The 27,487-nt window shown below is 39.6% G+C and overlaps 1 long non-coding RNA gene across 4 annotated transcripts in view; it reads left to right on the top strand.

Annotated features, from left to right (window-relative positions):
* The window catches only part of LOC149917030 (uncharacterized), a 139,594-nt gene that overhangs the window by 91,562 nt on the left and 20,545 nt on the right, over window positions 1-27,487 (top strand). For 3 of the 4 annotated variants that reach the window (XR_016468542.1, XR_016468543.1, XR_016468544.1), the window contains exons 2-4: window positions 1,279-1,524; window positions 12,813-12,901; window positions 13,086-13,355. This is a non-coding gene — a long non-coding RNA (uncharacterized LOC149917030). Of the gene's footprint in view, window positions 1-1,278; window positions 1,525-12,812; window positions 12,902-13,085; window positions 13,356-27,487 lie in introns of those variants that run through there. The other variant, XR_016468545.1, reaches the window with a different exon arrangement.

Below are 27,487 nucleotides of genomic sequence, written 5' to 3'. Positions count from 1 at the left end.
AGCGCCAAATATGGATTTTATTTTGGCAGCATTTGGCACTCTTTCTAATATGTCTCTTATGGATTCCTTTTTTTCTTCAAGTTTAATTCTGATCCTGTGCAATTATGGTAGGTAAATACTACATCTGTGGCATTTGGCTTTCCCTGTGCTATTCTTTACTCCGCTCCCTCTTGGTTTCACTCTGCATCGCTCTCCTGACTCCTACTCATCTCTCTATCCCTCTGGTTTTCATTTGTATTCCTGAGTTACCAAAGACAGGAGAAAACTATTTAGAGAGGTTAATGGAGCTATAAAAGGAAGGAGATCCTGTTGCATGGAAGGAAAGAAAGGGATTAAAACTGCCCTCCTGTAGGAAAGGCAGCTGGTGTAAGATGATGCACACTGTATTTCTTCTAAGTCCTCTGAGATTCTGTAGACTTCAGCTTGTATTTGAGCCCAGCTCTGCACCTTTCCTTTTCAAGCATCTTACTGTCATTGTCTGAATAAACTGCAAAGACCAAACAGTAGGTATCAGCCCTGCAGCCCTCCTAAAACCCTGTTCAGTTTTTCATACGCAGCATCTCCATAAGATTTCTGGGATTTTGGCATTGAAGCGATGTTTCATGAGTCCTCTCGTTCCAGATGGATCTGCTGAAGGAAGCTGCTTCTCGTGACTAAAGATTATTGCTCTTGAATATCAGGTGCTGCTTGAATCTGCACAAAAAGGATTGCTCTTTCTTTTTTTTCTCATTTACACATACTTCATTCTGGACTAGGTTACTTTATACGACATTAAAACTACTCAGTGGAAGAGATGTGCAGATTTCAACCATCTGTGTCTCTGACAGCAGCACACTGCTGTATCTTCCACTGGATTGACGGTGTCCTGAGGGCAGGAGAAATGGATGTTTATGATATAAGCTACACTATAGCCTTTGAAGTGATGTTTCAGAAAGCACTGCAGGAAAAAGAAGGTGGAAAGGGGAAGAGGACCCAAATGTAATACATAAAAAGAATTTGGGACTTTCAGAAAGTCCAGTTGCTTCCCTGCCACTCTTGCTCACTAATAATTAAAGTGTTTTGTCAGGTAGCTTCCCCTAAATGCTTTCAAATTTGAGCCTAAGGAAATCTCTACCTCTGATCTTCACCTGTAGTGCTCATTTTGGAGGATACATAAATCATAAAACAAACTTGAGAAAGAGAATCATGAAGGGATTGGCATCAAGCACCAGCTACATCTGATGGCTCAATCCTTTTTAAGGGAAAGCTTAAGTATTTTTTGTCCTTCTGTATTGCTAGGTGCACCTAATAAGCAACAGATGTGTTAATTATTTCTGGTTGGATGCTGTGCGTGGAACATAAGGAGTTTGCACCAGGCCCCATATGTACGGCAAGTACCAACACATCCCATTGGGAAACATGGAATTGTATGTGTGTGCAGCAATCTCTAAGGAAAGTGGTTTCAGCTTCCAGCAGAGTCATCATAGCTGCATGCTGCCTTATCAAAGGACAAGAAAAGATAAAGTGGATTTGGTTGATAATTGGGTAAGTTTTTTTCTTTCAAATATGATGTCTCTTCCTCTTCTCTCCCCAGTTCCTCTTTTCTTTCAGGAGAACAAAGTCCATCAGACCAGTTCCTCTGTTATAGAATTATAGAATTGCTCAGGTTGGAAAAGACCTTAAAGATCATCAAGTCCAAACGCAACCTAACCATACTACCCTAACTCTAACAACCCTCTGCTTAATCATGTCCCTGAGTACCACATCCGAATGGATTTTAAACACATGCAGGGATGGTGACCCAACCACCTTCCTGGGGAGCCTATTCCAGTGCTTAACAACCCTTTCTGTAAAGAAGCTTTTTCCTGATATCCAACCTAAACCTCTCTGGCACAACTTGAGGCCATTTCACCTTTGGCCTGCCACCAGTGAGAAGAGACCAACCCTAGTCTTGCTGTAAGCACCTTTCAGGTACTGGAAGAGGGCAGTAAGGTCTCCCCTCAGCCGCCTCTTCCCCAGATTAAACAGCCCCAGGTCCTTCAGTTGCTTATGAATTTTTAAAGTTATGTATGCCTTAGTATGTCCATATCTGTTGCTCTTTCATTCTGGGAGAGACTTGTTCTATTTGGAAACTAGGACTTGTTGCTTGCTTTCTACTTTTATTCCACCATACTGTTACTGTTCTCTCTTTGAATGCTTTCATTTAGCAACTCTTTCCAATAATGGCTTCTTTCTGATGCCTAATGACAGCTCTCACCTTTGTCCATGATCTCTAAATCATATTTTACAAGTAGATGAAAAAAACAAAACATATTACCAGGAAAATGCTGTTTAATTGCTTTTTGCTAGAGATGATGCAGTTCTGCTCTTTTCTCTGGGGAATTAAAGCACTTTCCAGCTCCTTACTGTCACCTCAAAACTATCAGGGACTCCTTTGCAGTCTGGCCTCACTTGCAGATCAGATATGGTTGTGCCTATGAGAGAGGCTGAGCCATTTTCATTACCTTTGGATTGGTCTAAGGTGAAAATTTCATCTCCATAAGAAAGCAAAAATACTATTTTCACTCAGAATATACTTTTTCCTTTTTTTTTTTTAGCCTTGATTTCTTTGAAGTTCCCTGCCAGTTTCTGTAAAAACCTGTTGCCCTCTAGAACAGATATTACTCCTATTTATGAGCTTAATTAAATTTCCTGGTGGTAGAGAAAATGATCAGAGGTTTACAGCCTTTTGTGTACCTGTGAATATTCTCTTTCTGCAACAAGGACAACAAAAGGATAACAAAATGTCCCAAGGAATTAATTCCTACTGGTAAAGGAGCAGTACAAGGCTGCAGATGAAAGCACACACTTGTCTAGTGGTACAGAAGGCAGTCAAAGAGAAAGGACAAGTCAGGTCAATTGTATGTTAAGAAACAAATGAGAAATTCTGAGACTAAAAGACCCATCTTGTATCCCAATTTCTTAGCAAGTCCTGGTCTGGAATTCAAATTCATCAAACTTTTGAAATACCTTATAAGACATTACACAAAAATGTGATGTTCTTGTGATGGAGGATGGTGTCACCTGATATTGCCTTGCAAGAGACTGCTCCACCTGTTAGGTATGCTGTAAACAATTTTTTCTTCAGAATGTATGTATTTCTCCGTATGGTGAAACTTATTGTCCCAAAGATCAGAGCTAAATGTACTAGGGCTGTGCCTTATGTGCATGCTTCTTTAGGCCTTGAGACAGCAGCACAATGCATCTCCCTCCTCTGATTTTAGTTGACTTTTCTTCTTAAGGCAAAAGATGCATTTTTCATCAATATTTGATTTCTCACAGTGGTGTCACCATAATTTTCTTCAACAGCAGTGTATGGATGCAGATTTATGTCTTGGTTTGTTGCTGTATGTGTGGAGATGTTTCCCAGTGTTATTCCATCTTTAATCCCCCAATCCTGATGAGAAAACATCACATTCATTTTATCTGTCAGAAATTTTCTACTCCAAAAATCTCCTGGGTTTCAATTTTAGAAGTAAAAGTATGAAGCAAAAACAAAGTGGGGTGGTAATCCAAGCCCTTTCTGGCTAGAGATTATCAGCTACCCAGTCAAGCCTTTGATAAAGTGATGTGTCTTTCATTGGTGGGATGGCTTTGCCAAAGCCTTTGATGCCAGAACAATTTATTTAGGTGCCAGAAGGATGAAACAATTCTTCCCCCCCCCCCCAAAATGACGCTCTGCCTCTAGTTATCCTGGCCTCTGATTTGCTTTTCAGATGCATTGTTGTGCTTTTGCAGCCACTTGACAGCATGAAAGCATTCCTCAGGAATGGTGAGCACTTCATTCGTAAGTGAAAGCACTCCAGCGCTTTCAAGAGTATTTGTAAACACCTGAAAATGTGAGCAGCTTAATTTTTATTCCTTTGACACTGTTGGAAGAGTAAACATTAAAAGAAATGGTAGCGTTGGGTCTTATTTTCTGCCAAACTGATAGAATATTGTAATAAATTGTCGGTGGATAGTAACACCAAGCAATTTCTAAATACCTTCAGTAGGATTCTTTTTCATCTTGGAAAGGTAGTATCAGCAACTAGATCCTGGGATCACTTCAGCTGATTGTTACAGTTGTTGGGTGAGATGCCTGCTCTTAAGGTGATGTACCTCCCTTAGCCAGCAAAGCTTCTCCTCTAACTCCACCCTTTTAAACACTAGTGCTTTATTTTGTTTTGCTCAAGTTTGGTGGAAATTTTTCTGGAAGAGGGAGATTGAACAAGTCAGATTCATACTTAGTTTCTTATGGTTTGCACTTTTAGCCTTCTGACCTGCTTACCATACAGAATTAAACATTTTGCTCAACTAATCGCCAGTGCTCTCATAAGTAATCCTTAGGGCTAAATGGTTCTCTAGAGACGGTGGGGATTGCATGTTTATAATTGGAAGCAGAATCAGATAATTGACTTCCTACAAGCAGTTGCAGTGACTGCATCAGCAGCATAGTCTTCCCGTAGTGATCCAGGAAAGGGACCTTTGTATTGTCCTACAAGTATAAGTCACATTTGATGTAGTCTTGTACAGTTATGTGAATAAAAAACAAAAATGTGGCTTAGGTTCTAGAGGGCAACAGTCAGTGATCTATTTTGAATCTGTATGATCCTGCCTTACATTTGACGTTTGTTACTGCTGGGATAAGAATACTCTGTTCAGGGCAAGCCCATAACTCAGGACCACTGCTCGTGCCATTGGGTTAGGTGCTGCCTGGGTGCTGAGCTCCTCTTCTAGAAAGCTGAGCATCCTTTGCTCTAACCAGCGCCTGCAGAACCTGAGGTCACTCAGCTCGTCTCTGGTCTTGCACACCACTGTGTGTAGTACTAGAAGACTAGAAGTTTCGTATGATAAATATGTACCTCATCTTCAAACTCCTCTCTTGTTTCCCAGTCTCATTTCTTTAAAATTAATTCCTCTTTTTAAGTGAGGAAATGAGAAATAAAAGCAGCAGCAGCAATTTTCTCTGTTGTAGCCTCCATCCTCAGCACTCAGCTTGGGCTTATAAGTTTGAAAGAACAAATAGATTTGGTGTTGAAGCAGGCTTGGAAGAATTTAGGCACGTGCTTTTCTGAATATGGCTATCCTGTATTGAATTCTCATTGTTCTTTGGAATTGTATCCCACTCCCAACTGCTAAGGAGTTTTGGATCCAGATACAGTTTTAAAACAGTTGATGTGGAAATTATTGTACAGAGCAACAGAAATGTGACATTTTTTGTTCTGCGATTAGGTGATATTTTTCAGGATGTTGGTCCTGTTTTCTTTCAAGATGTCATCTGGGGAACAAATTCTGTACCACATATACAGTAACAAAGTAATAAATATACCTTCTATGATGATTAAAATTGAATATGCTGTTTTACGGTCAAGAGCTTAACTTTGTTTACACTGTGAATGTTTTTGTATGTGAGAATAAATCGAGTTTAGTTCATATTCAATTATAACTTCATCTTCTTTCTGGTACTGATTTTTTTCTGTAGTTCCCAGGTTGGTGTATCCTCAGCCCCTCAGGCTTTCTTTATACCTGTTGAGCACCGTAGGTTTTTTTGCAAGGTATATATTCTTGAACCTGTCTGGAAATTCGTATCAGAGATACACTAGCTTTGCTTTGTTTGCTACTCAGTAATCATTAATTTTAAATCATTCTGAAGCCTTTACGCACACTAATAAGCTAAGCCTCATGACACATGATATAAATCAGGGTTTATAAAGTCATTCTGCAGAAATGGCCCTCGTACATTCTTGAGGTATAGAAATAGAAATTCCACTTTATTCTTTGCTGTGGATTCTTTGCTGATATCACTTGATTTGACTCCAAATAGCACTTTGTGATTGTGAAGTTTAACCAGGTCCTTTCACAACAGCTCCCTCACTGAAAACTGTTAGGAATCCTATTTTACTGTCTGAAAACATAAATAATTAAAGAAAAATCCAAAAGCTAATAGCAGTGAATCAAGTCTTATCAGTAATGGCAACGATTCAGTATCATTATAGATGCTACTATCTATGATTCTGGGTATTTTCTGGAACCTCAAGATCCTCTCACAGATAATTTTTGGGAGCATTCCTTTCACACTAAAACTTTCTACAGTTTTGCACTTAAAAAAGCATTTGGCTGAATATATAATGATGCTTAATAATTGTACAATTAATCCTCTTCTGTATGTTGAGATGACACCTCTATATAGAAGAGAATGTTGAAAAGTATAGTGATCATTCTTTTTAGTCAATTTCCTTTATCTTCAGTGTCATTTTCTTGGGACTCCAGAAATGGTACTATATAGTCAATACCCTGCTTAGACTACATAATTATGCTTGCAGAGACCTATTCAGAGTGGCTGTCTTTACATTACTGAGTCTGCACCAAAACAGGAATGCATCTGCACATAATTGTTCAGTTAAACAATAGCAAAGTAATACTGGGGAGTATTTAAATCAAATGTAGCAATCTTTATAGTGCATCAAAGCTTGATTTAGAGTAAAAGTTATTGTTGAAGCCTTTTGAAAGTAGTTAATACAAATTTACGTAAGTTTCATCAATTCCAGGACCTGTCTTTGTGGGAAAAGGCAATGGGAGTCATTCAGGGATAATCAGAGCTAGCTAAAAATTCAAGTATTTACAGTATTCCATCTTCCTTGTTCCTCTGCAAGTACAAGAGAAAATAGCAATACAACAATAAAATGTTGAAATAACAATAACATTAGAATCCTGGGAGTTACATTTCCAGCTGGGAACACTACCATGAATGCCACTGCAAGAGCACTGGAAGGAGAAAGAAAGAAATAACAAGAAAAACAGTGCCTGCTGGCTCCCAGTTGGCAGGACAGTTTGAAGAGCCCCCAGTCCTTGGCCTTTCCCAGAGGAGCAGGGTCTGCCTGACTGCAGAAACCTCTGTAGACCTGCAGACAGGCAAGCTTTCCCTCCTGAAGGATTCCTTTCTAAAGATTAGATGAAATGAATTCATGTGAAAAAGGCTGGGTTAATGTGTTAATTTGTTCTGGGTACCCCAATAACTGGCTGTTAGGACTTTGAGTCTGCTTGTCTGTATCAGTTTGTTGTCCTCTGAGTTGATCTCCTCTCTGGTTTGTCAGTTCTGTTGGATTTTGATGAACAAAGGCAAAAGAGTGAAATCAGCTAAGCCCAGAGCCTGAGTGTGATAAATGCAGAGGTATCTTTCCCTGTCCTGAAATTATTTGAAATATTCTTGCACATAATCAGTGGCCTCCTTACAGCTTTTTGCCCAAATCAGGAAGGTGCTTTAATATCTAATAACAGTTTGTCTGCTTTGAGACCCTTAGATGATAACCTTTCTGGTACCTGGTGGCTATCAGGAGTCCTGATGCTGACTGTGTCCTGATAATTGTATTATCAAAAATCTAACAATTTATTGTCTGAGTTTTGCATTCTGAGTATTTTGAATGAAGCAACCAAGTGCAAGCTTAGAAACTCACAACTATTTATATTTTTGACCGAACACGCAGAAGCAGAATCATACATAAGGCCAGGATTATGAATCAAGTTTTTGAATAAAAACGCAATGAGTGTTACATTGCCTTGGATGGCTGTTTTGGTTGATTCCCCTCTGCCTGATCCAGAATGGTTACTGAGAACCATCTGGATGGAGTTTGTGGTAGGAGAGTGGAATCAGGACACTTAATGTTTAGGACTCTTTGAGCTTCCCTGCTTAGTAAAAGAATAGCAATGTTGTTGGATCTACATTAAAAACTATTTCACAAAGTAGATTTTCTACATTTAAAGATTCAAATGTCTTCCCTAGCAAACAGGCTCTTTGCTAAAACCTGCGAAAACTGGAAAAAAAAAAAATCAATCTGCAGAAGTCCCGCAGCAGGATTTGAACTGTGTAGGGGATTTAGAGCCATTCCATTTCTGCTCATGACCTATTTGTGCTGATTGCTGACAGCTGTAATGCATTTCAGAAAGAGTAGCGGAAGAGCTGAAAATTGCTGAAAAAGTGGTTGAGTTTGTTGAGTTTACATTCACTCTGGGAATGAAATAGAAGTAACATAAACTCTGAACTCAAGAGTAAAATGTTTTGAAGGCAGAAAAATTAGCAGCAGCTTAAAAGTGTAAGCAAAAGTGCATCTTATAGACACTTTTGTACTTGGTTTCAATGAGAGAAGTCAATGGGGATGTGTGAAGTTTCTGTTGCTTTTGTGTAGTTTGCTGGTCTTTCTGGGCTGTGAATTGTGATTGCTTGTTGGCGGAATCATAAATTTCTGATAACTGGCTGTGAAAGAAATGGTGGGGTGAACTGATGTGGAGACAAGTGGAAATAAATTAATTGAAAAGAGCTCAGCAGTGACTGCCGTGCCTGTGGATGAGGGGAGTGGACAGGGGTATTTAGGCAGAGCTGAAGTGAAAATGTGCTTCTGATGCCATCTCTGATGTGTGCAAAACTACACTCAGTGTATCCCAGCTCCTAGCTCCTTCCTTTCACCCCTGCTACCATTACCCTGTATAACCCAGCATTGTCTTAACAGTTAAGGAAAAGTTACCTTTGACTTAGAGAGCTCTTCATACATCAGAGCTGGTTGGTATTGCTCAATTTTTGTTGTTTCTACCATGTTCTAGAGACCAGAGGTCACTCCAGTGCAAGTCTGGTGTCTTGGACAGTATTCAGGTGTCCCCTAGCAATACCCTCTATGTGATCCCTTGGCTTCTTCTACCTGTGTCTGAGAAGTTTCTTTGATTATCCAAGGCACAAGTTCTTAGTGGATGGAAGCTTTTTAGCTCTTGCTGACTGGGAACTTTACAACAAGGCAAAACATCAGTTTTACCAAGGCAGAATAGAAAGCTTATTACACTTCCAGCATTTGACAGCGTATGATTCCCTTCTTAGATATTCAACCCCTTTCTGAACTTGTGCTACCAAATCAGCAGTGTCAGTGAACGTAGTTTTTCCAAATTCAGCAGGCATGTAGCACATGTTTGGACAACCAGATGGAGAGTCTCAGCACAAATTAGGCCCTCTGCAGTTTCAGAAAATGTTATGACCAACTGAAAGAGAGAAGTTCATAGAAATGACAGGATTATTCCCTCTAAAGAAACTTAGTCTACATTTCAATTATTAGAGTAGCTTCTTATTTCTGCTCTAGTTTAAGCAAAATATTGCTTAAATTGATAGGTGTTTCTTCTTCACCTTGTTGATTCATGGCTATTTCTCCCCTTATTGGGTATGTTCTTAATAACAGGAATAAGCAGTAACAAATGTCAAAGAGAAAGTAAAAGCTAGCCAACTAACAAAGGTCCTTGTCTTTTTTGCATACAGGCTTCTCTGTTTTGCTGAAGTGTGATCTTGTTGGCATCATATCTGCAAAACCAAATTTCTGAAACAAAACCACTTATTTACAAATAAATTATGCTACTCATAAACCCTAACTTGCAGACTAAACACCCCCAAATAAATGTGTTGGTTGCATATGTGTGTCAGATTTCGGTCAATACTGAACTCTGGGATGATGCATCATCATCTTTATCTCAAGCTTTTCCACAGTGGTACTATTTTCTGACAGGAATTTCCCTTACATCTTGGCCAGCTGAAGATGGTTAGTAACATCTGTGCTATTACAAGGCAAAGGTTTTTTTAATCAACTTAAAGAAATACTATAGAACCTAGAGGATTTGATGCTTTAATTTGATAAAAAACGATAACTTACCTTTTCTTTGTTTACATCTTTTAATAACGGCATCCTTTAACTGTTGTAATTATTGTGAGAGAAAATCTTCATGTATGAGAAGCTCTGGGTTTTTGTTGTGCCTGTTCTTGCCAGGCATAAATGGGTATATTGTAATAGGAAATCTCATACAATTTTTCTGGTGTATGTTTTTCTGCACTTGAGGCATTTCACCTGTGCTGCACGCACTGCTGACTCACTTGAAGGTTGCGATCGTGATCTCTCATCAATCATTAGAACAAACAAGATTATGTATTTTTTTTTTAAGTTGGCAAAAACTTCTTCAGCAATCTCTTAATTTCAGAGATTGTGCTGTTTTGAGATAATGCATGCAAAGAATGCAGGGCAATTTCTAAAATTTAGAAATTATATCCTAGTTCAGGGTGCTGAATGAGCAGCGAAGGTGAAATGCAACTAGAAAAGGGAGCTCTGTAGGTGTGTAGCCATCAAGTGGATGCAGGTGTATGTGCATTCAGCTCTGTATCATTCTGTGGGCTGTCCTGGGGTGCTGTTACCCATGAGCAGTGCCACTCAGCTGAGCAGCGCTGTGCTGTGTTCTGGTTGGGGCTGCCCCAGCTCCTGTCTCTGCCTTCATTTCCTGTCTTCATTTAAAGTGGGGCTGCATCTGTTCCAGAAGTGACTAAAATAGTTCAGCAACCTTTTCTTTTCAAAACTCTGTAGATCTGAATCAATTGCCATGTAATTAAAGATTCAACAAATGAGAGCTGCAGCCCAGGGATGGAAACGTGTATGCTGCTAACTGCAGTGTATCTTCCACGCACTGCTCTCATTACTGTACAGAACAAATTGCAATAGAGATAGACTGAGTGTTGTGCTTGGCCATGGGAGAACAGGCTGAGAGCTGTGGATGTAGGCAGTAGCTGACCCCCTTTCCCTGTCATTGGGCACATATTGTAGTTGCAAAGCTCCAACTTGGAGAAATTCCCACTTGATATGCATGCCTGATCAATGTGTGACTGAGATTTAAATCTAGTTCTCTCATTCTTTGTAACAAGCAAATGTTATATACTATTAAACTTGGATGGAAGGCCTGGATCCTGACTCTTGAAATCATCTGATGAGAGGGAACTGATGTCAGTGTCAGGAAGAGCCCCTTTACACTTGACAGGGGCTAAGGTAGGCTGACAAGCATCCCCTTGCCATGACGTTGCTGGGTGGTGGCTGGAAGCATTTTGCTGCATCCACTGATGGTCAGGCCACCTCTGGTGGCTGAGAACACACTGAGCTTTTTCATCATTGCCTCAGATGTGCCTGTCCCTCACATTTTCCACATCTCACCCGCTCGTATCTCCTGCCCTGTCCTTCTACCTTTCCGTTTATTTCCTCCCAATTAGCATTCCCTTATTCAAACTGCAATTTCACACAAGAAAACCTTGAAGCTATTGTGAAATTTGAGGGCAGTTTAGTGCTTGATGTCACAGAAACTTCCTAAAGAGCTTCCTCCTGTATACTTTTTTATCTGTATTGTAAGTAGCTGGTGGAACCTGCTGCAAGGGTAGTAAGAAATAGCTTCCATTCTTCAATGCAAATGATTAGACTTTTGGCCTGTAAATAATGGAGTTGCATCAATTATTTCCAGATATGTTATGAAGGTGTGTTTTAATGAATTAGCATGTTGCAGTGGTTTTATTTGGGAGAATTACATTTATTTCAAAATAGTTACCTTTGTTTTCCTGATGTGTTCTCTGGAAAACAGTTTTTAAGCACCAGGCTTAGCTATTCCATAATAAGTATAACCTTAGATGTAAGCTGAAATCAGAAAGATTGAAATTCAAATTTGAGACGTGCTTGTTATCCAAAACTGCATGGTATTTTGTTTGCTACCCTGAGTCAGTTCTTCAAGAAATGCTTCATCTTCTGTAACTGGATTCCAGTTCCAGTCTTTCACTGAGAATGTGTATAAAAGCGTATGTTGGCCTGTTTGTCTGTAAATGGAGAGTCAAGATGCAAAACTGTAAACTGGAAGAATGCTACATATCTGCAAAGGTCTGCTTAATGTTTCATTATGTGAAGGCATTTCTTACTTTTTCATTTTTTTGAAATCTTTTGGTTCCATTCCAAAAAGCTTTTTTCTCTTCCACTCTGTGTGTATATGTAACACATAACATTGCAACCCGAAGTTTAGCCGCTTTGTTTCTTTTTACTTCATAACCTTTTATAAGGCTTTGCAAATTAAATTCAGTAATTGAAACAGACAAGTTTCTTTAACACAAATTATAGCCTATCTTAGAATGCATGATCTGTTTCATAGCCATTACGGTGACTAAGTGGGTTGTGTGGCAGGAGACTCAAGACTCTAGCTTAATAAATCATTGCCCGCTTGGTCAGTTTTCGGCATGAAAGAACAAAAGCATAATATAATTTCTGGTTCAAGTAGAGGATTATCAAGAAAGATTTGTGAGTTGTGTGCAACCCCCTAACCTTCTGGGAAAGAAGGCATTCTAAGACTCACTTATCTTCCCATGAATAAATAATACAGTCTTGCCAATTAAAAAATCCTTTATTGATGACATGCAGATTTATTTTGTGCCATACTGAGAATGCGCGTATCACAAGACAAAGTTTAATTCAATTGTGTAGATATCCCTGTGGGAAGGAAAAACCTTTTAAAAGAGCCCCTGCTTGCCTTGAGAATGTGGGGCAGAAGGAACTGCGCACAACTTCAGGCTAACCATGCTACGGACTGCAAAGCCATCTCATGGAGAAAACAAATGCCTGACTTACACAAATTACAATAGAAGTCCAGCTTAGTGATTTAGAGTTTCAAAAATACAAAAGGTATGGTAATATCAAATGGGAAGCTGTTTGGAGCTTAGCATCTTGAATGCATGCAGATGAATGAGGATGTTTTAATTGTAGATCGAATGAAGTTTAACTTATTCAAATGGTCCTCTATGTCTTCACTTCTAATTGTACCATATGGCATCACCTAATAAGAGCCAAGTGCAGATGCCAGCTATATCACAGTATGATATATTATAAAGCAATCAAATTTGAAGTGAAGATTTATGATGGAACTCTTCTTTGTTAAAATCGAGCAAACAAAAAAGCCATCTGATCTATTACAGGCACTGAACAGACCTCTATTTACAGCTCCTGTTCCAAGAACTTGTCCTTCAGCAAATGTCCTGCATCCCTACAAGTCTCAAAGGAGGTTAGGAACTGAGAGAAGGATGCTAGAGGTGAGACTTACCTTTATTTTGTTGCCAGCATACTTTGCTCAGTAAGGGTGAAGTGGCTGAGGGGCTACTCCCTGCTAGTGTGCAGCTGATTGAGCTGAATGCCTGTTTCCTCTTGTACACCTTAAGTGCATTTGGGAATCCCATTTTGGGTGGATCTCCAATTCTTTTTCCTCTCCCCTGACAGCCGTAGCTACACATTAAGGAGATGGAAGAGAACATTAGTTTTTATCCCTGCATAACCCATGCTACATCATTCTGTTGGTGTTGCTGGCACTAGGCTCGATCACATGTGACTGGGAATAGCTTTAAGGAGACAATCCCAAAGACTCGAAGTGCTGAAGGATCCTCTGAATTCATTCATTTTCCTATGGGTAAAAGCATATGGTTCTGGGAAACTAGAATAACTTGAACATTAAATTGGGTGCCGTGTGTTTATATCATCATTAAAAATGAATAAATCAATCAATAAGGCAGTATATTTTCTACACTGCCTTCTCATTATTTGCATCCAGAGTTCACATCAACTTCTCAGGAGCTGCAAAGCTGTCATTCATTTCCATGCTTTGTTACGGGGTGGTGAAATTCAGGTTGTTTACTTTTGCTTTTTTATGGAGCAAAAAATCAGCATATCTCTCTGTTTACTTCTTTTTTTAAGGCTCTCCAAATGATTTCTGATACCTTTAGGAATACCACAAATAACAGTGAGGAATTTGCTGTTGTTTCAGTGGTTAGAGAGGAAGGCATTGTAATTAATGCTGATTCGTTCAAGTTTGCCTAAAATTTAAAGTAGCTTGATAGCAGTCTTGAATTAAGGAAAGCTACTTGGAAATATTTGATTTTTTCCAATGAGTAAGTTGGAGTTTGAGTAATCTATTCTGTACCTATAAGAATACCTCTATAGAAAAGTTACTATTATATTATTAGAAACAAAATCTAATTTAATGTTGAAGCAAAAAGCAGAGGCTGAGCTATATCCCCCTGGGACACCAGGAGGACATCAGCATCCATCTGCAAACAGAAGGATTCAAACAGTGATTTCTGCCGTTGCCAGTTAGAGAAGTTTTAGAAAAACAGTCACCAGGAATAATCTGCAGGTGAAGAAATTGCAACACATGTGCATTCTGACTGTCATTTGACCTATGTACAAGCATGTAAATCTCCCATTATTCCCAAACTGAGTAATCCGTAGATAAAACCGAAGCCATCAAGCGGAAATAATAGTCAGAACTATGTAGCACTGACAGTATGCAGAGCTCGCTGCTCTCTTCTGGCCTTTGTTGCGCTGCTTGCTGAGCGAGGGCTGAAATAAAACAGTTGCACGAGAGTGTGTGAATCTTCAAGTACAACAGAATGATCTGTCCAGACTAAAAATACAAGAAAAGATGAAACAGGAGGAAGATTAGGGTTGATGTACAAGGCCTGAGACAAAGCAGTGACAACACGGAGATCTCCTCCTGCTGAAGAGGAGGTATGGGTTTGATCAGATGGGTCAGGCTCTGAGCTGAAGGAATCCTAGTTCTTCCTTGCATCTGCCTTCTGAGACCAGCATATTCGCAGAGCTATTTTGTTACAAAAGTGAAGAAGTGCCCTGGCAAACTTATGCCATACGTGACAAGAAGCAGATCCTCCCAAGTGGAGCAGAGCATGCGTTTTCCTTTCAGATTTACCCAAAAAGAATTTTCATTGTTCTTAATAATTTAATCCAGGTTTCTGCCTCTTTGTATATGTTATGTACTGAGAAGTTCAATGTATAAACTCATTTGTCTACTTTCTTTTGCTGTTAAGAGTTTGAAGGAAATAGCTGAAGATGGTTAACCATAATTAATGCTTTTTGGTCTGCCTTCTGCAACTGCCCTCTTGAGGCAAATTGTCATGATGATACCCCTGACACTTCAAAAGATTCCCTTTGGAGGAGAGTGTCTACTGTGACACTTCAGTTGCCTGATCTCTCCAGGCTTTTTATACAGTCAGTGAAGAGAAAGATGTTTTTCCTGAGAGTCTAAGCAATTCAGAGCATCTAAATGAGCCTCTCCTTTAAATCAACCTCTCAGGCAATTGATCTCTTTCAATGACTATAGGCAGCATATTAAACTTGTAATGAGAATAAAAACAAAACAAAACAAAACATAAACCCAGCACTGCTTCCCCCATGAAATTTTTGCAGATTCAATGCAACTTTTAGATTTGTTCCTATGTAAGTTGATTTAGCTGCATCTTTCTAGCTCTAGATGAGGAATATCTCTGGGAAGAAGAGTAAGTAGTCCCAAAAACACCCCAGGAAGTTCTGGTTGAAGGACAGTTGCATCAGACCTGAGCTGTATTTAGCAGTCCTGTTGAAGGCGCTAGCTCACCAAGAGTAAAAGCCTCAGGATTTGTCCTTAAGTAAGTGGAGAGCACTATTAGTTTTGTTATTTTTAACAGGAAGGGAGCTGCCAGATTCATGTTAGCAGATTCTGGTTAAATATCTCAGAGCTGATTTTCAAGGCAACTGGAGCAGACGTCCAAGTGTCACTGCAATCATGCAGCCTCCCAGACTATAACCAGTGCACAGTAGGCTGAGCTGTGGTTTGTGGTTCTTTCACCAGACTCCTGGATGTGCAGCTGGAGGGGGTTCAGGCAACTTGTGGCTATTGTGGGACTCTGGCTCCCTATGCAGCCTCCTATACTGTATATGTTTCAGCTGTCTGAATGCTGAATCCAGCCAGGAAAACAGTCCCCATGTCTGCAAAACCTGTCTAACGAGCATTGTTCTGACAGACTTTCTTCTCCTTTCCAGTTGATTTCCAGCATCTCTGGTAAAGTCATTTTCTTCTCATCACCCTTATGCTGTCACTTACACCCACAACCTAATTGGAGCAGCTTCCTATCATCCACCACATCACCCTTAGCACTGGAGTGATCTTCCATCTCTGCTCTCAGCCCTTTCCAGCCAGACTTTTCCCCATGCTTTGCTCTGTCCTCTCTCGCTGAATCTCCTGTCTGCATTCGTAGCTTAAAAATTTCTGCTGTTCTGCCACGGAACTTGAAACAGCCTCATGCAACTCTTTAAGATCCACTCAATAAATTCTGAAAGAGGAGAGGCTATTTAGACTTCGTAGGGAAGAAAATGCGAGATACGATCTCTGTGTTTTGGGTTAGTTTGGGAAGTTTTTACTGACAATGCTGAATGTTTCAGCTGACACTCATTCATGAACATCTCATTGTACTCAAAACTCAAGTTTTTGCCTATGTCTCCTATTTTGCTGCCATTTACAACCAGCAGGGAAGCACTGAAATCAACAGTGCTTGATTTTGCAGAGGAAAGTTTGTATCCAAATTTAAAGTGGCATTTTATACAAACTTTGTTCTCACACTAAGAGAACAAGGCAATGGCATTTAAAAAGTATCTTTCCTCCTAATAGATCTGCAGTAGGATTTTTGCTTAAATACTTCCTATTTCTCTTCAAATGCCTTTTCTTTCACACTTGCTCACCAATCCTCTCTCTACATACCACAGATCTAGAATGTGTAAATTAACTGTGGCATTTTCACTGGTGAAACAGAAAAGGTGATGAGATCTGTCTTTGAATTAATGTAAATTGTTCGAGAACTCTTCAAGAGATTTTTAAGGTTTTTTTAAGGAAACTTTCCCACTCTCTGGTCTGGTTTTGGTCAGTATTTTAGACATGGGTAAGTTTGTTTTATCTTCTTTAAACAGATGTTTTATCTGTCACATATAATGCCAATCAGGTTAGGTAATTCCAGGTGATCTGGTCAGTTTGTTCTGTGTAAGTCTTTACAGGACAGGCAACCCTTACTGAAACAGTTCAGGAAATTCATTTGTCTTCTGTTCGTTGTCATACTTTGCTGCCACAGAAAATCATTTCTCACAATACCATATGTGCTAGAAACTTTATTCTGCTCTATACTATATCGAATTTATTTTATGGTGACTTATGCTTGGTTTTCATGTTTTAGATCAAGAGGAGCACTTCTGTAATGAGTTCTGACAGTGTTTAGCAAATCTACAGCTCTTGCCATGCTGCATCCCACAGAAATGAAAGTAAATGCTGTCGGTGTGCAGGCTGAGGCCAGGCATCACCATTTTATACAGGTCTTGCAACAGTAGCTTGTTCATTTTTAGAAAAAAAGAATGTCTGTAAAGTGTGAAAGAAGTTGATCATCTGTATCTATTACGCAGGATAAGCTAAATTCTTCCGTTAAGAGAGAGATTGTCTGTAGTTTTCATTGACTTGAACTGCACATAGATGTCTAAGGACAGGACTTGACACACTTCCTATAGGAATGACAGGACGATTCTTAATATTACCTTTCATAGTGCATCAAATGCAAGTTTTTAAGTCCTAGAAAGTGGCATTCAGCCAGTGCAGTCTCTTTACACAGGCCTTAATGTGATGGGGTGACTTCTATGTGAATAATGCTTACAGATTACATGATTCAGTGTTAAAAGCTGTAGAACCAGAGCTTAAGGAGAGAAATGTTTTCAGCTGATACTTCAAATAGCGTAGTTGTCTCTATATCTTGTGTCAGTTCATCACTAAATCATTTCATCACCTTGAAATCAAACTTTTAAGAAAACCTCGATTCCTGAGAACTGTACAGGGCACAGGACATGGATAATAGCTAGGGCCACTACTTCAATTTTGCTATTGCAACAATAATTAAAAATAATTACTATGAAAAAAAAAATCTAAGTTTTAGTGTACTTTCTATTCCTGATTTTTAATGCTCACACTGGATGAGTTCTGTGCACTTGAGAGGAGCATGTTTTGCTTTGGTGTGTCTCTGTGGCAGCACCTGAGCAGGACAGCAGGGTCAGCACCATTGTGCCTCCTGCTACATCTGCTTTCCACAAGCTTTCATGTCCTCTCATCCCATTCTGTCCTTCGAGTCCCTTTGCACCCTCATCTGCCAGGTGCCGCAGGAACAGCTGATTTATAAATGCTCTGCAGGAATGAACTCCTGCGGAGTAGCAGTCAGGCAGATGGGTTTTGATGGGTTTTGATGATTTTGCAGCCCCTGTACTGGGCAGCAGCCTGCCCTGTTTCTTCCTCGCTTCTCAGGCTGTTACTTCCTGTGGCATCTGTCCCCACATGGCTGAAAGAGAAATTCATGTGAAGTGACCTGCAGATATGTGCTAGAGCAAGCTAAGTATGCTTAGCAAGGGCTCCTATGACTTAAGAAATCCTTTGAAACATAGTGTACTACGAGTTGGGTGAATATACAGTGGCTTACAGATTTATATTTGTGTGTGTGTACCTGCATGCCCATGCTTCTCTGGTGATTCTGCTCTTTCTCAGCCATAAGCAGTTGTCTCTTGTCAAAGAATTGCCTTGTGAGCTCAGCCAGGCCCTGGCTTGATGGCGCAACCATTCTCCTGTCTTCGTGTCTTATAGTAAGGGCTGTGATCAGGCTATCCTCTGAGCATTTCTCAGAGGAGGAACAAAGAGAAAGGGATCAAGTTCTGTGGCAAAACCTATTGAGACCCTGGTGTTTAACAGATCTGTTCTTGGGTTGTTTTTTTTTGTTTTGTTTTGTTTCACTGGCTCAGTGTCCTGTCAGCATGTAAGCTTGCAGAGGTAATCTGGGTATTCTTGAGTGGCTCAGGAAGCCATATTTCTTGCTCTTTTCCCCAGACGTGACCCATTTCTGTCTAGGATGATCATTCAATTCTGAATCTGAGCATAGGCTTTTGGCTGAGGTATATGTCAAACAGAACTGATTCCTTAAAGCCAAGAATAAATCCAAGAATTTATAAATATGCAAGGAGCCTTTCTGCCTGGTCTGCTCAGCCCTAGCAATTTGATTACCTTTTCAAGCCTCTCTTTGCAAGAAAAAAGATTGTTTTTTCTTTTCCACTCCTCCTTCAAAAGTAATATTCTTTATAGCATGAAAAGCTGTCATGTATAACGAAGGGCCCGTTTACATGCTATCAATACTGGGTGGACTTCTGCCAGGGAGAAGATGATATTGAGACCTGTTGCAGACAAAGGACCTGAACTTTTTTTTCTTTTAAGAGGAAGGATTCAAACAATTTACATTTAAAGACCTTGCCATCCATACTGGTGAAACAGAAATTTTATTCCACAGCATGGGAGTACAAGTATCATGTTAGCAAACTGACCACATCTCTAGTAAAATAGCAAGTGGTACAGATTACTGGAGATCTTGTGACTGGGTATTGCTTGGCAACGATACATGTTTAGGTCACAGACTTGGTAACATAACTCATGCTAGGTCACAGACTTGGTGACATGATTCCTGCTGGGATGAATAGGTAACATCTGACTGGGTAACACACAGTGTTCAAAACAACTAACCCTTTCACTGCTCTCTGGCAACACCTGTTGTAAAGAGAGGAACACAGAAAAATAAAGCAATATTGAAAGTGAGAAATCTACCTTTTTGGAATTTGGAGAATGGTAAATATTGTTCTACAAAAACTTCTCCAGATAGAATTTCTGCTCTTGTTTATCTGGCTAAAAATACTTGCCTCATTTTTTTCACATCCTAAATATATATATGTCTCAGTAAAGAGTTAGCATTGTGTCAAAACACTGACTTTTTCCTAATTCTTTTTGTTTGTGATTTAATCTTGTATTTTGCGTTACAATATGTAAATGTGGATGTTTTGATGTTATAGAAAAAAAATTAGATTTTTGTGTGGTGGTCTTACTGCTGCTAGCACTTTGAGTTCCTTTTCAAGTTAACAGGCCAGGTCTGCTCATGTTGCTCTTATATCACAAGATCATACCTTTGCAAGAGGAAGACATGCTTGTGGCAGATGTTTTCATACAATGCTTTTTTTTTCCTTTGGTCTGAAAATTGTTTTTCAGAATGTGTTAGTTTTTCAACTTCAAATAAGCATGTATTACATTACTTTATTATGCAGAAATCCTATGGAAGTTAACAAAGAATGTGCTGAGTGCATCTTTGGATGCTAATATAAGGATCTAATCGCATGCCAAGAAAGGCAAGTTGTGCAAGTCTGCAGTGAGTTCTGGAAGTGAATGCGGTCAAAGCGCTGTTTGAGTCCGCCTCTGACATAGGGCAGATGTGTATGTGTTTGTTCTTGAGAAAATAAGCAAGTAATGCAAAATAGGCTTGACCTCTGCACTGGTTTGGGTTTGCTCTTTTAAAGAAAGAACTTTTGAGGTAGCTCTTGCCAGAGAAGTAACAATATGTTTTTCAAACAAAATTGTACATTTTTTTTTCCAGATGAAGTGTGAGGTTACGAGGTTCATCATCTCTTTTAATATTTATAATGTAAATGTATAGGACATGTGACAGGCATCTTTGTTATCCTCTGCTTTGGAGGGTTTTGCAGGGCTGAGGTACTTCTGTGGGATGTTTGGGATTTTCTCATACAGTGGTTTCACTCATTACTCAGGAATAGGCCCGATATGTCTGTCATGACAGAAAAAAAAAATTGTGCGTTGTGGAACAGCTGATCTTAGCTGGAGACTGAGTACTCTTCCTCTTCCCTCTCTTTGCTGGGCAGCTGCTAAAAAGTGCATTTGGTTGACTGAAATGTTATTAAGAAGTTCTCAACTAGTCACAGGGCATAGCCCTCGCTTACCTATGAAATTGCAGCCATGATTTTGAAATGGCAAACTGGCCATTTTTTTGCTTCACACAGGTCAAAAACGACCACTGGGAGGTTTCAGGCTTTGTAAATCAGAAAATGGAAAGGGCAAACCCAATAATAACGTGTGCTATATAAAATCACAGAAGTCACACTTCATACCTGAAATCTGCAATTTTATTTCTAACTTTTAACTGCAGCAGCTAACAATTGTCTTTCCAGTTTGTATAGTGCATGAAGTATTAACTGTACTAGCTGTTCACATTTGTGTATATGTGAGTGAGCACTGTGGAAAATTAAAGATCTGTGGCCTGTTTGCTGTGTCCATTAGCTGTGCCCGTTGGCTGTGGCCAAACTCCAGCGTATCTCAACTCAGACTAGTATGTTGATGCCATTCCTAAGTCTAATCAACATGGCGGATCTCTGACAAAACAAGCTCAAAATATCTTGCTTATGAGAAGAAATTGCGTGTGTGAGGGAGAGAGAAACACATCCAAAGTTTGGATTATCTGCAACAATGGGGAGAGCGATACCTTGCTCTTTGTCCATCATTTCAGGATATTAATGTCTTCCCAAGTGGTGCAGTCTCAATCATCCTGTGACACCACTGGGGAAATAAAGAGAGAATGAAGGTCATTTATTCTGTGTCCTCTAGGAAATACACAGTAAAGCTAGAATGAAAACCTTCCTCTTGCTGAGTCCTGCTGCTTTGTCCTGATCAAGAGCTTGCTCTATCTCTCCATAGATGTCCAATGCATGTTTCGGCCAACCCTCCCTTTTGTGCGACAGCCTTTGTTTCTGATCTAAATTTAACTCTATTTCACATGTATCTTGGCTTTTCTTGTTGCTGTTATCATAAACTACAAATCCTGAAGGCTGATTCATCCAGTGGTAAAAACTGTTACTGTTACAGCTTGGGAACATGATTCTGTTTCAGAAACTGTGACTTGGTTTGTTTTAGTTCTGGAGAGCCTTAAACATTTTCCTCTGTGATAAATCCCAGCAGCTCTTGACCTGAATGGTTTTGTGTAACTGGACGAGTAACTACTACTAACCTGGCTTGCTGTCTAGAGGTTATAGAGTTTGGGTCATTTGAAATATTATATACAGATGTATCTCAAGATTTTGTCTCATTAGCATGAAAATATACATATGTACATAATGAACATATAATGTGTATATATATTTATATCTATGAAAATATATGTATGTACATATATTCATTTCAGAGGCGAGAAAGTAGATTATTAAGGGGTAGGAGCAGAAACCCACACCCAACAGTATAGATGGGGTTTGATGCTGGCCTAGATGCAAACTGAACAAGCAGACAATAGAACTTGTTTTTTGCTAGCCAGCAAGAGAGGCTTGGCATCCTCCCAAGGGTTTGAGCCTGCATAGCACCACTGGACAGCACAGAAATGGCTTTGTCAGAAGAGGGAGAAATCATCTGTGGAATGGATTTTCAGAAGCAGAGCTCCCATTTGTAACACCCACCGCAGTTCACAATCAGCAAGTGGCTCCAGGGGCCATGTGGCAGCTCTCAGTCCTCATTCAATCCCCGATTCCTTTCAGCATGCAAGCTGCATTTAGTTCAAAATGTGATTGGCTTAAGGGTTGCCATTTACCTGTTGGCCATCAAATCTCAGCTGTAGGAGCTGTTTTTAACTCAAAGGGAGCAAATAACATCAGATCTGATGCTGCTTCTTTCCATCATGAGGAATCTGTAGCCTTTAGAAGAGAGTCTTCCAGGACTCCAAAGGAGGATTTATAGCGCAGCCCCTGGAATGGGCTCCTTCAGCGCTTCTCTTGTTGTGGATGTTCTGGGGAGGAGTAAATAGAGGAAATTTTTTCCCTCATGTGGGCTTGCTGATGTTTTTCTGTTGGAAGAATGTTGATGCTGCTTGGTAGATCTCCTTGAAAATGTTGGACTGAACACCCTTAGCACCTGGGCCAATTTTAGAGTGCAGACTGGACTTCTGTGATATTCCATCAAGGTGTTTGGTAAGTCTAGTATTTAATCTCCGTTTCCTACTTTGTGCTGATTTCTTTATTTGATCTTGCTTTTGCAGGAAAAAAACTATTTATGTGACTAAAATAGTATTATGTCTCTAAAAGATGCCTATTGTTATTGCTATGTGCAGACATTCCAGACACTGGTATCATCCCTAATATAGAATGCTAGCAGAGAACTTCAAATAGTCCAGTGTTTGGATTGGTAAGAAATGGAGGGGGTTATCGTGTGACTTGATGTAAAACAAAGCATCATTGGGAAGCTAACAGAATGGATTGTGCTGGAGTCTGATACCTAGACCTCTCAGCCTCTTGGCTGATGACTATATGTCCCCAGTTTAGAGGTCTATTCTCTAGATATCTTCCATCTTCTCACGCTAGTAGCAATACACGTGAATTTAACTTAATCCTTTCCAGAAAACTTTCTTGAAAAGCCAGTTCACTTCTAGAAAGGGAATCAGCCAGAGACATTTTTGAAATTACACATTTGATCTGAACTCCCACCTAATGGAAAGGTCAGATGTAGACTGCATCTATTTCAAAATCTCCTGTTCTAACCTTGATCTGTCTTCACGTACAATTGCAGGGGAAATACCAAGTTAGGTTCAAATATGAAATTGTCATCCAAACTTCTAACACTGAGAAAGTTTGAATCCCATTTTACTGTTTCACTTAATTTCTAAAATCATGTTAGTTTCTCTGAGGCTGACAGCAGTGAAGTGCAGCATTTCCAGGGACAGCCCTTGCAGCGCAAGGGAACGTTTTCACATTTCTCCAATGTTCATCTTCATAAGGACATCAAAATCTTTTCCCAGCATCTCAATTGATGCCCACAAGTTTGGGATAGCTTGCTGTGTGACTTAAAAATCCAAAATCTGATGAAGCAGTCATCGTGACTTACCAGGAGGCACACTCTTCTAACTGCACCTCGTTTGCAACAACAACGGTAGAAAATGGAAGGAAGTGAAAGAAAGGTTCATTCAGTAAACTTCAGCTTGTCCAGCTGTTGTGTCAGAAATCAGTTTCAATTTAATTTAATCATTGGAGGAGGGATACATTGCCCTGTGAATTCAAAGTCTATTAGCAGTGGGGAAGCTGACTACTTCTGTTGCTCATATTCTGACTGCTATAAATAGCAGGAGTCAAAGTGATGGTTCAGGTGTGACAAGGTGTGACAAGGAGCAGGAAAAACAAAATGGTGAATCTGTGCGCCTTCTACTAAGGAGAATGTGAAGCATGTAGCTAGTACTGATGCCAATTGAGCTCAGAGCTTCAAAATACCTACAGTGCAGCAAACAAAAAATGATTGCACAAAAAAGTAATGGAAGGAAGCATAGAGAGGATGGTAGTACCTGAAGCTTGTTGGAGAAGATTAAATAACAAAGCAATTGCAATAAGTGACAAACAATTCAGATTCTCAAGAAAAAAACAAAACAAAACATAAAAAACATTTGTCTGCATTCCAGCCCTGACAACACATACAATTTATTTATATTAATGTTTTCAAAACTGAAAGTACCAAAAGTGCTGGTTGGCATTTACTTTATTGACCAGTTCTGGGGTTGCTTGTGTCTAAACTCACCCAAACTTGCAGGTTATGTGTTCATCTACCTATTCACTGTATTAATAATAATAGGCTTTCTCAGAACACAGATTCAAGATGGGACCTAAAACCTAGACTGTTGGGTTAGAAGGGAAAAGAGTATGTAGTTTTTCTAGAATGCACTGGAAAAGTTTGCAGCTCTTCTTTGTTTCTTAAAAATGGGATTCCAAGTCCAAGTTTCATGTTAAAGGCTGTGAGATTCAAACAGAAACTAGTGAAGTCAAGGGCTGGGAAGATAGCTTTTCTGAATTGCGGAGAAGAGTTGGACAGCAGAAGACATTCTCCTCTTCAGGGTGCTGATTGTAAGCATCCATTTTTTTGCCTATCTCTGTTTCAGTCCACATAACTATGAGCAGACATTGCAGCAAATGTTAGAATGCAAGATTTCTGCAAGGCAAGGTCTATCCTGCTGAGTGCTTTTGTGCTTGTCTTTCTTTCCAGCATAAACAGGGGGAACTCTACTCTTTTCAGCCGTGACTTTTCCTCTTAACACCATTAGCTCAATAGAATGCAAGTGATCTGGATATAAATGACAATCAGAATTGTTCTGTGCATGCAGAGGGTTTCTACCATCAGATGAATACAGAGATAAACATGTAGTTACTGTTTTAATTATTCACACTCTGGGAGCTTTGCCTATTGCATTCCCAAGATGAGAAGTGCACAAGCTGTAGCACTCTAAAGAAATTCCATCAAGTGACCTCTTACCAAAAGCATGGTTGAGGGAAAATTCTAATTTCCTTACTCGAATCACATGTCAGCACTTTGCCAGTTACATTCTTGAATGCTCTTCAGGCCTTTTTTGCCCACAGATGCTACACATAAACCTACCTATGGGGTGGCTCACAGCATTAGTCCGTGTCAAGCCTTTTTCTGAAAAGGCCGTACTGAAGTCATTTGATGATGTTTGCTAGTGCTCTGAAAGCCTGCGGGCAATCCTCAAGTCAGCTGGGTTTGTGCTGCCAAGGATAAGTGAGCTGGCACTTGGGCTGCATGCCAGTACAGCTGTGACTTCAGTCATAAAGTCATATCCCAATTTCTAAGGAAATTATACTTTGCTCACCAAATTTACGAAGCAGATCATGTTGTGGTCAGTATATCGCGGGTATCCCACGGCCAAATTTTGTTGTGCCTAGTTCAGAAGTTCCCTTTCACTTTGGTTCATCCTTGTTGGGATATTTACAAAAAGGAGTGTTTGCATTCATTTGGCAATTTACTTTGTTACAAATAGGCAAAAATACTAATTATTTCCAGGACTAGTTATCACCTAAGGGAAGAACTCTCATCTGTTTTCCTTTTTTTCCTCCTTCTTGTCCTCAACCCCTGGATTTCTGCCTTGTGCAGGAAGGTTCCTCAAAGAGATAAGGAAGTAGAAAAAACTAAGAGGTTCAGGGAAGAAACAGTTTCTGGACAGTGCATCCAGAGATGTTGGTTCTCAAAGCATTTATGTCTGTGTTAAAGCCTGAACTTTGCAGAGTGAGATTGTTTGCTTTTTCACCTACAGCTCCCTTTCTACTGTTGTTGATCATTGCTTCAAAGAAGCTCTGAACTTCAGAATCCAACTGTGGAGATAAGAGTTTGGGGTCCAAAGAGTGGATTCCCAGTAAGAATGTTAAAAGAAGTAGAGAGAGATCTGAACAAGTTTATTTGTGTAGGTTCTTTTAATCTCATGTCTGAAGGGATTAGCTCTGAAGGGATTGGTATTGCTTCTGTTTTCTGAGAAAGCTGCAGTGCTTTACATGTTCTAGTTGGCCATCCACATTCCAGAGGACTGTGGGATAGGTCTCAACAGTAGGAAACAGAATAAAATATTCCAGGGGAGCATGCTTGGCCATTCTCACTGTGATGGAAGGTGAAATTATTGCTATCTAGATTCTGTCCTACTTATGGATGCTAAGCATTCTCTGATAATTTCATGAAACTCAAGGTTAAAAAATTAATACTTACATGGATTCTGGCTAAAGAACATATTTAAACCATGATTCGTCATCTTTTTTTTTTTTTTTTTTTTTTTTTTAATCACAAAAACCTTGATATTCACTTTTTTTTTTTTTTTCCAGAGTGTTAGAAGTTTCATTAGAGAGTTAGGGCAGATACTTCCAGAGATGCTATTTAGGAGTGCATCTGAGGGGAGGTGGGACTTCTAGAACCCATAAATTTGAGCTCAGCAAGTGGCTTTTACTTAAGAAAGATTAAAATCTTCTCTGTGAAGGAGAAAAAGGAAAATATTTAACCTTTTTTTTTTTTTTTTTTCCTCTCAGTTCCTGTTTACAGTTGAGGGAGAGTAAAGACTGATCACTAGAATATATTTGTATATATGCAGAACTGGAAACAATTTAATAACTGTTCTCTATTGCCTGGTGGCCATACCAGCATCCATAGTGGCCTTTGTCATGTATATTTTAGTGCCATTTCATTTGTGCAATCCAGTCATCTTGTATGGATATTAGGCTGCAATGTCTGTTCTTTACGCTTTTCAGATGAAAAGAAAAATATTGTAGGAATGGAAGAGGAGCAGACAGCAAGAGCTCACCTTCCAGCCAGGAATCTACTCAGAATTGGAGTGAAATGGAACTGGGAAATATGGGAGGACACTGAAGGACATGGGAATGGTAGGAAGAGGGTAAAATTGCAACTGACATTGCTCAGCTGGAATAGCTACCACCTGCTTGAAAACCTGGTCATTCTTCTGAAGCCACATTAGGTCACTGCATGTAACGTCAGTAAAGGCAGTACAACCGAGTCAGTTAAATCCTCCATCAGATTAGGTTTCTATGCATTTCCCTTGGTGACATTGAAAGAATCCAAAGAGAGAGCTGACAGACCTATTATTGTACTGGCACAAGATATGGTTATAATCTTTCTGTGCTTCCAAAGTAAGCCTCATCTCTGAAACTGAGTTACTGCATATGTCATGACAAAAGGGCACATCTGTGAGCACCCAAAGTCCTGTGCAAGATGTATAGAATAAAAAAGCCATCAGAAGTCTCCCTTTTTCAGCTAGGGAGACTTAGTTCTGTTGGGAACCAGAACCCTACAATCTGTATAGGAAGAGAAGTCCCAGTTACTGAACCATTTTGAAAATGGTACAGTTACTAAGTGAGGCTTTGAGAGTGCCTGTGTCAAGTACATAAGGTTCCTGTGGTACATTTGGATCTGATATATTATGAGACATTTTGCTTTTTGTCTGTTTTCCTTATGCTTTTTAAAATGAGGCTGTTTCTGAGGTCATCAGAATTGGAAATCAGGATTTTCCAATAAAATATCTGTTTTATAAGCACGGACACAATTCACATGTGTCAGTGTCCTTGTGTCCATTCACAGACACATTTTGCACCTTGTATTTTCCTGTTTAAAAATACCTAAGTGCAAGCCATCAATGGTGCAC

The sequence above is a fragment of the Phasianus colchicus genome, chromosome 8 (assembly GCF_987193195.1).
Source record: "Phasianus colchicus chromosome 8, bPhaCol1.hap1.1, whole genome shotgun sequence".
In the NCBI taxonomy this organism is placed as follows: domain Eukaryota; kingdom Metazoa; phylum Chordata; class Aves; order Galliformes; family Phasianidae; genus Phasianus; species Phasianus colchicus.
The sequence above is the reverse complement of the archived record's forward strand: the minus strand, read 5'-3'. Positions and strand labels throughout refer to the sequence as shown.